At 45.8% G+C, this 9865-nt stretch overlaps 1 pseudogene; it reads left to right on the top strand.

Moving 5' to 3' along the window:
- The first annotated feature begins 1447 nt into the window (after nt 1-1447).
- Nucleotides 1448-2217, top strand: LOC121477245 (annotated as a pseudogene).
- Nucleotides 2218-9865: the final 7648 nt, after the last annotated feature.

The raw sequence follows: 9865 nt of genomic DNA, 5'->3' as shown, positions 1-9865 counted from the left end.
CTGTCCTTCCCCAGGATGATCTATTGCAGGTACGTGTCCCTCTCCTCCGGAAAGCCCTGGCTCAGCACAGTGGCCTGGATCTAGCCCCCGCCCTGAGGGGAAGCAGGTGCCACCACGCCTGGTGCAGAGTGAGCCACCCCATCTCCACGGCCGCGAGGTTAGGACCCTTCCCATGGGTACGCTGTGGTTCGTCCATCTGGGCTGATGTTGGAAAACACCCCAATAGTCCCCGAAGCACACTGAGTCCCACTTCATTATGGGCTGCTTGCAAGGGCTACCACCCTGTGACCCTCTAGTACGCGGTCCCTGCTCCCCGGGGATGGGAAGGGGAGGGCCCAGGGGCCCAGGCCTCACGCTCAGGTTCTCGATATCTTCCCCTGAGACACGGGTCAGAGATCGAAGATAAAAGTATTCAACAGAACAGATGAATTCACGTCCCAGTTGTGAGTATTCCCACGCCTTTGTTACAACAGCTTTGAAGGTACATCAAGTCAAGAATCTGAGAGCAGAAGTCAGCGAACAACTCCCGAGGCTCCAATCCAGCCCGGCGTCTGTTTTAATGTGACCCGTAAGCCAAGCGTAGCTTACACTGTTCAATGGCTTTAAAAAGTCAAGTGATGTTTTACTCTTTGTGACAAGTAAAAATCACATGAAATTGAAATCTTGGTACCCGGACGTCAAGTTTTATTGCAACACGGCCACACCCATTCGCTGACATCTGTCTATGGCTGCTTTCTTTCCTTTTAACTTTATTTTTTCAGCTTCATTGAGGCATAATTGACAAAATTGCGAGATGTCTGAAGTGTAGGACGTGCTGATTTGATACTGATTAGATAGTCACATACATTGTGGAAGCTCCCCCAGTCGAGATCCTCTCTCCCACAAAACAGAAAACAGTAACTTCCAGCCCCATCCAGAAACGTCTGCCGACCCCTGATTCAGTTCGTTTTCCCCTCTATCCATTTTTGCCAGCTGACAAAATTCCGCAGACTGAAAAGCTGAAGGGTATACTCGAGAGACACAGGTTTGAAAGTGAGAACACTACAAAATGCTAGTTTCAAAAAAAGACAGTCGGGCGAACTCATGATCCTCACTCATTTAATTTCTAGGGAAAACTGATTTCCAGTGGAAAACAGGAGGGAAATACTAAACCATAAATTTTTCTGAAAAGAAAAAAAAACATAGTAAAAAAGGGCCTTCTTTCCTATGTCCTCGTCCATTGGACAAATATTTTGGGTTTTTAATCTCTTCTATCTGATGTATATATTCATGAACTCTCAGGAAGAAATATGATCAGATGTAAACTTTCTTTAAAAATCATAAAAACGGCTTTAGCTGCCATCTCGCGTCCCCGCGTGTGTGCGCCTAACCTCAGCTGGTCCGCTAACCTCAGCTGGTCCGCCCGAGATCCCCCCCAGCGCCAACCCTAGTACCCCCCACCCCGTGGTCCCATTTGCGCTCCAACAAGATGAAAGAAACTATCATGAACCAGGAGAAACTCGCCAAATTGCAAGCACAGGTGCGCATTGGTGGGAAAGGAACTGCTCGCCGAAAGAAGAAGGTGGTTCCTAGAACAGCTACGGCAGATGATAAAAAATCTTCAGTTCTCCTTAAAGAAGTTAGGGGTAAACAATATCTCTGGTATTGAAGAAGTGAATATGTTCACAAACCAAGGAACAGTGATCCTTTTAACAACCCTAAAGTTCAGGCATCACTGGCAGCGAACACTTTCACCATTACAGGCCATGCTGAGACAAAGCAGCTTAAACCAGCTTGGTGCAGACAGTCTGACTAGTTTAAGACTGGGTGAGGCTCTGCCCAAACAATCCGTGGATGGAAAAGCACCACTCGCTACCCGAGAGGATGATGATGATGAAGTTCCAGATCTTGTGGAGAATTTTGATGAAGCTTCCAAGAAGGAAGCAAACTGAATTGAGTCAACTTCTGAAGAAGATAAAACTTGAAGAAGTTACTGGGAGCTGCTATTTTATATCATGACTGCTTTTTAAAATTTTGTTCATGGATCTGATAAAATCTCTAATATTTCTAAGCCCAAGTCCCTTGGACACTGCAGCTGTTTTCAGTTTTTGCTTATACACAATTCATTCTTTGCATCTAATTAAGCTGAAGAAGCCTGGGAATAAAGTTTGAAACAAGGTTAATAAAAAAAGAAAAAAAAAAGAAAAGAAACAAGGTTAATAAAGTTCTTTGCCTAGGGGAAAAAAATCATAAAAACGTTCCTCGGATTTGTTACATTTTTTTTCAAGCCCAGTGTTTAGCGGGTTGTTTTTCGTTTTTCTTTTCAATTTTATTTATAGACATTACTCATCTTTAAAAAACAAAAAACAAAAAAACGAACTTTTGCTTTTCTTTTTTCAAAACATCCCCCAGAGGAAGCACATATAATGAAAGCGAGCTCTTTATCTTCTGTTCATTTATATGTAAATACATAATGTGCACGCATGTTTTACATACTGTTTTTTCCATGGAGTTATGTTGTTTTCATTACTGTAAGCTTTCAGGGGTCTGGAAAGAGGGAGGGGAATCAATGCTTACCATAATCTTCCAAGAGCTGGCATGCATGTTGGTTTATCTTGCAATTAAGGATGCAGGGGCTTGCCATTCTCATGGGGCCCAAAGATAAGAACTCCTCCGGGTACACCAGGGAGAGAGAACTTAGCAACTCTAGCCTCACGTTTTCATTAAGGCCACAAACATCAGATGGAATAATCGTTTCATGAGTAGTAGTTGTGATGTTGTTCCCCGTTAGGGACAAGACTCTCAGGTAGCCCCAGAAAGACTCTAGCCAATGCAATTGTGTTTGACTATGTTTTAAGGCGTTGACATGCCATAGAGCCAACCGTGGGCAGTCCTCTCATGAAAAGCACCTACCCAACAGAGGTCTTCTCAGAAAGCAACTCCTCCTCGGCCTCATGGCCCTTGGAAATGAAACTCAGAAGCCAGCAGAGGCCCCTCGGTTCACCCTGGAGTCCCTCCCCTTCCCGGGGTGACCTGGCGTCTTAGGGCGCTGGCCTTCTGACACTGCCCGTCCCCTCGGTTTCCGGAAAATCTAACACCAAAATCCCTCATAAGTTGGCCACTGGAAGGAATAATCTTTGGTTATATGCAAAATTCAATTATGTGAACCCTCTCAGTGCATAAAGGAGGCTTCGCTATGTGCCCAGGGTTGATTAGCACCAATTTATGACTCTGCGTCATTCATATGAGAAAAGTAATTTAAGCTGAAGTGTTCATGGAAAAGAACGAGGTCCCCGTCCCCCCCTCCCCCGCTTCCCGGGGAACATTTCCCATTGAACAAGAGCTTCAGTGTCCTGGATGATTATCAGCCCAGAGAGGACAGAGGGGACAGAGCCCCACACCTGTGGGAGGGGCCGGGGGGGACAGGTGGAGGAGTGTACCCAAAGAGGAAGAGCAATGCCGGAGCATGCTGAGCATGCTGAGCCCAGGAAGCAGCCGGATCCTCTAAAAGAGACACTGTCCTGTGAGAAAAAAGGAGCCACAGGCAAAGAAGCCCCCAGACAGCCACGCTGAGCCCCCTTTCCACAGGACAGGAGCAGCTCAGGCGTGGGTGGCCTGCCTGGAAGAGGAGGACCGTGGGGCAGTGAAAGGCTGCAGGCGACAGTGCAGGACACCCCGGGGACAGGCTCGGCAGGTGCCCAGGGGCAGGGACTGCTTCGATCAGAGAGGCCAGGCCACGGCCAAGCCCCCGGTGAGAAAGGCTAGAAGAAGCTATGTGGGCTGGGGTCAGTGTCCGGCTCCTCTCACACCGCAAAACTGGATTGGGAAGCAAAGCGACTAAGAACAGGCCGTGCTTCCATCTGGAGCAATGCTGCTTGTGAGGATGCAGAATAGAGGAGGGAGAGGAAGCTTAGGACTTCAAGTCTTCCCGGGCTTCCGATTCACGCCAGAGACCCCAGACGCCGAGAGTCCGGGAATTCTGGTACAGCCACCATAGGCTCACACCTGGTACGTGAGGTTGGAGCTGCTGATGTACTTCCCACCTGATGGATCCTGCCCCAGCACTCAAAGCTGGGGCGGGGCATGGGGGTCATTTCTGGGCATTACACTTTAAACGCGGTAAAAATCAATCTGCAGGATAGTATTGGATTAAGGTGACAGATCAAGATTCAACTCTCTCCCCTCACCCCTGCCCTAAGTTCCTAGAAATGTTTAAACATACACACACACACACACACACACACACACACACACACACATTTAAAAACAGAACACATCCACCAGGCTTGTGACATGAAAAAGAATCCCAGCTTCCCCCATGAAGCCACTGAGATTTCTAGATTGTTACATCAGCTCACTTAATTACTTTAAGTCACAAAGCATAGTGACTTGAAAGAACATCCTCCATAATATTTAAAATAATGAACCTAAAATATATAGCATTATTTTAGCAGGTGGATGGTGAGAAAATGGATATTAAAGACCGCAAAAAAAACATACCAATGTTATCCTGTGGCAAGACATTTCATAAAGCCCTTGTCTTTTATTGCTTGGAAGGCAGGTCACACGCCAGTGCATGTCGTAGTCACAGAGAAGATGAGCAGAGGTTAGTGGCGCGTCCTGGCTGTAGCTTCTCTCACAAGGCAATTAGGAGAAGGAGATGAGTTCAGAATCTGAACGACCGTGCAAGCATTGAACCGCAGGGACTGGGCTCCAGGGCCGCTCAGCCTGGCACGGCTGGAATGACAAGAACTAAATCACTGCTCAGATGAAGATGATCCAACTTACATCAAATTGTTCATCAAGACATAAAATATCCTGGTGTTAAAACACGGGGGCTCCTTGTTATAGCAGCTAGCATGCATTACCCTGGATGGCTTTCTAGTACTAGTCTCAAGCAATTAGAAAGTATAATGGGGATAAAGATCTGGATCACAATAAAAAGAGAAAAAATAACCCAGGATGCATCCAGCAAGAAACATGCAAGAATTACATAAATACCTATAAAGGTTATAGAATATTTAAAGAACCAACCAGTAAAATATCTTTTGCAGAATATTTTTAAACTGAATAAATAGATACAACACCAGAATAGACAATGGAATAATGTCAGTTCTCCCCAAAATTGCTTTACAAATTCAATGCAATTCTGATCAAAGTTGCAACAGTAGTTTTTTTAAAACCTAATGTTAATTAGGTTAGCATTAAAAATGCTAATTCTCCTATTCATTTATCAGAGTAAATGAATGTACCAGAACAACTAATTAATAAATATAATAAACTAATGAAGTTCTAATTTAAAATATACTATTAAGGGGAATAGTCAGGCCAAATATCAAAACATACTGTTTTGTTAAAGAAATTAAAATAATATATTTGGGGAAGAATAAAAAATACCTCAATAGAACTGAACAGAAATCCTGGGAGTATCACTATTGTGGCATTTCAAATCAGTGCAGAGAAAATGCTCTCTTTGATGTGGTACTAAAATAACTGTCCATCTCTGTAGAAGAAAAATAAGATTAAATCCATATACCATGACCCAACCATACATTCTAAGTGAAAGAATGAAAAGAAAATATCAGAATAATTTTATAATCCTATGATGGGGAAGGATTTTCTGAGCTAGTCACAAAACTCAGAGGTCGTAAAGGAAACACTGACAGAATGGCCACATGAAAACTTAAAACGTACATGAAAAAACAAGCAGGAAATTAGAAAAATAAGAGAAAATGTTTGCTATATATGCAACAGGCTGGAGATTAATATCTGGAATATCTGTTGGAAACCACCCACCACTCAAAAAGATTAAAAAGGACCCCAGAGAAAAATGAGTAAAATGATGAACCAGTGGAAAAGAAAGTTCTAGAAGTGTGTTCTGACAGTGAAAGGGTCCTGGAGATAGAGAGTTGGTGGAAAAAATCAGCAAAGGGTTGCAGAATAGTAGGTCAGCATAATCTTGTTTGCACGCTATCATTGTGCGTGCACAGGTTCCTGCATCTATATCTGAGAAGGCATAGGAAGGACCTAGAAGGATACAGAGAGGATTGGTAGTCCTGGCAACTTCTAGGGAGAACACTCTCTCCAGAGTCATTTAGAGAAGAAACTGGCAATGTTTGTGCTTTATTCAAAAGCCTCCATATTATTTTTTTAGTTACACGGAGAAGTGTTATATATGTATATGTTTTTAATAGACTTTGGTTTTTAGAACAGTTTTAGGTTCACAGCAAAATGAATGGAAGTACAGTGAGTTCCTAACACCCCCATCGCCACAAATGCACAGCCCCCTCACCGTCAACATCCCCTAGCAGAGGGGTACCTGTGTAACAGTCGAAGAACCGGCATCCACACGTCATCATCACCCAACATCCATGGTTTCATTAGGGTCACTCTTGTGGTGTGCATTCTGCGGGTTTGGACAAACGTTAATGACGTGTATCCATCACTATAACATCATGCAAAGTATTTATTTTCACTTCCCTAAAATGCCCTCTGCTCTGCCCCAATCTCTTGTGACCCCTGATCTTTTTGCTATGTCCCCAGTTCTTTCTTTTCCAGGGCGTCATATGGTTGGAATCATACAGGATGTAGCATAAATGCCTGTTTTAAAATCTTCAAAAATACACATGCTGGAGCTGTGTCTGAACGTAGAAGCAGGCAATCGGAAGCAGGGGTGAAAGCTGGTGAGGCCGGAGAAGGTCAGGGGGACACCAGGAAAGACGAGACGGCACCTCCCCAAGCTGATGAGGCCCCAAGGCAAGAAGGGAAAGATTTGCCCGTGCTGGGAGGAAGTTACAACACAGACTGCACAGAACGTAATTCCACATTACACTACATAAAATATAAAAAATACGCCCCCAAATTTTGAAGTGTAGAATTAACTGGGGAGGAGATGGAATCAGTAATAAACTAAGCTTCATAAAATCTCTGAATGCAGGGAAAATGTCCTATAAGATGATAAAAGATTAGATTAAAAAGATAGATACAGGGGCACCTGGGTGGCTCAGTGGTTGAGCGTCTGCCTTTGGTTCAGGTCATGATCCCGGGGTCCAGGGATCGAGTCTCTCATCGGGTTCTCCTCAGGGAGCCTGCTTCTCCCTCTGCCTGTGTCTCTGCCTCTCTCTCTGTGTGTCTTTCATGGGTAAATAAGTAAAATCTTGGGATCCCTGGGTGGCGCAGCGGTTTGGTGCCTGCCTTTGGCCCAGGGCGCGATCCTGGAGACCCAGGATCGAATCCCACGTCGGGCTCTCGATGCATGGAGCCTGCTTCTCCCTCTGCCTGTGTCTCTGCCTCTGTGTGTGTGTGTGTGTGTGACTATCATAAAAAAAAAATAAAATAAGTAAAATCTTTAAAAAAAGATAGATACAGAAAATAAACAAAGGAGCGAAGGCTATCTTGTAAATGGAAACTTCGGCATGCCTGCAAAAAGAAACCGAATGAATGCAGATGAAATGAGCTTGACCAACACCAAGGTATATCCAAGCTATTCTCTTAAACGGTAGTGGTAAACTTCATTGTTTGTCATGTCCTAAAAAGACAGACTTCTAATCTTCTGCACCTAGAATTGACCTCCAGACTGCAAACCCAAGTGTAAAAATGTATTAATTTTTTAAAACATAATTAGCCACCAGGGACTGTCTTGGGGACATTTGATTATGTGAAACAAAATGTTGCCAAATCATTTGTAACGAGTATGTCTACCAGGCTCCCTCCCAGGGACAAGACTGTCAGGATTCAATTTCCCCAAGGGATAAAAGTGATGGGGGACGGTACGTGTTAGAAGTGTGTACTTCTGGAAGGCAGAGGAATATAAATAGCACAAAATGAAGATGAAGAAAATCGAAGGGTTCGTGGGTCCTGCCAGGGGACAGCTGGCTCACTGCAGGATCCGTAGGGAGGGAGTCGACAGGGGGCACCGGTTACCGGTGATGGAGGAGCTGAGAAGCCAAACGGGGATGGGCTAGATCCCAGACAACAGCAGCGACAGAAGTGGATGGAAGTGGTCCATGGGTGAGGCCCGAGGGATGGGAAACTGGAACCTCAGCAGGTCCCTCTGACGGAGGTGGGAGCCACAGAGGGTTCTAGCTCCTGCTGGAGATGCCGCCTGAGCGAGGCCTCTTCTTCCAGCCTCTCCTCTGTGGGCCGTGGGTCTAACCAACTAGAAGCCAGCTGCCTGGGCACCTTCCCCTACACAGTGAGGGGCCGGGGGGGGGGGGCAGGAAAGGAACTGCCACCTGCCCCTGAGGGGCAGCAGAGACCAGAAGGCTGCACTCCTTGACGCAAGCCCTCACCAAGGCTTCCCGGACTTTGAGAAACCCCGCCGAGATCCAGGTCTGGTTTGATTGGATTTCCCAGGGAAGTCAGTCTGGGGGGAGGGCAGGGGAAGAGGCTGCTGAGCAGTAGTGTCCTCAGTGGTGACCGAGAAGGCCGGGAGGCAAGGGCTGCGGATCTGCAGAGAGGCTGGAAATGATCCACCCAAGAAGCAAACCCGCCAAGTGAGCTGCGACCACCTAAAACCACGAAGACCACCGTCTGGGCCCCAAGCCACGGACGGCTGTGTTATGTATGGGAGCCCCCAGATCGTGGTCTAAAAAGAAGCCCTCCAAAAACTAGGAGTAAGGCCATTGTTGGGCAATTACAAATGAAAAAGTAGCTGGATTTCCTAAAATCGTGCTTTCATCTTCCCTGGTAGACATCACTAGCTTATCATATCCTGGACGCCGAGCTGGGGCAATCAGGGTAGCGTGCCCAAGCGCAGTTATTTTCAGCCTTTCACTCTTCACAAGAACCCTGCATCATGCTCATCTTCTCAGCACCGTATTTTCAAATGTTAAGGTGCATTTGTCATCACCACTCATCCCGTCCTCTTTGGCTGTGTTGCCAGCAGGGGCAGCCGTGGGACATGCATGCTGTCGGGGCTGGACCACATGCTCCCACATGGCCTTGCATGTTTAGGAAGCACAGGCTTCCTCTGTTATGCCAGACAGGCATGTGTCCAGACCCTTGCCCCTGAACATGACACACCTGCCTGCAACACGCGACCTCTTAGCTCGGATCCCACCTAACACACGGTGGTGACCGTCTGCACCCTGCCGTGTAGCACGGGGTGTGTGCAGCCCAGCAGCAGACCCCCAACCTCCCCTGCGTGGAGCCCCACAGGGCCAGCCATGTAGCACCTCTGCACCAGGCTGGGCTGTCCATGTTTTACGTACTAAAACAAGCATAAATGTGCATAAAGAAATCAGGTTCCCCATCCTGACGACAGGGTTGAGGTGGGGAGTGGGGGTCAGCACAGGGAACAGTCCCGACCTGTGTGTTTCTTCTCAACCCCCTTTATGCTTGCTATTATGTGAAGCTTTCCAACACATCCTGCTTCGTGTTTTCCTCGGGCTGAGTTCTGTGCACGAAACAGTCTGAATCATAACGAGATGTCCCAAAAAGATGAAAACAAGCAGCTCTAAGTAATAATCCTGGTCCTCAAGAGACAAAGTGAATAAATGTGAACACATCATTTCCTTACTTTACAGGTTCTTAAAATTTTTCTAAAGGATTGCTTTTACCCCAAACCACATTTTTAATGTTTCACACTGCATGAAAGAAGCAAACTTGCTTTGGATACACACACACACACACACACACACACACACACACAGATCTTATGTATGTGTGTATATGCCATGTAATCTCAACATTTTTTCAAGAAAATTTTGAAAAAAAAATGTATAGAACATGATTGACCAGCAATCATTAACTAGAAAGTTTTTAGCATCTACTATGGCTTTGTGATGAGCAAGGACACATTCCAAATTTGTGTTAACAAAATGTGCCTTTGGGAAGTCACCCGAGGCATGGTTCCTGTTATGTTATGACAGTGGAAAGTCCACGG

Source organism: Vulpes lagopus, chromosome 17 (genome assembly GCF_018345385.1).
Source record: "Vulpes lagopus strain Blue_001 chromosome 17, ASM1834538v1, whole genome shotgun sequence".
Classification (NCBI taxonomy): Eukaryota; Metazoa; Chordata; class Mammalia; order Carnivora; family Canidae; genus Vulpes; species Vulpes lagopus.
The sequence above is the reverse complement of the archived record's forward strand: the minus strand, read 5'-3'. Positions and strand labels throughout refer to the sequence as shown.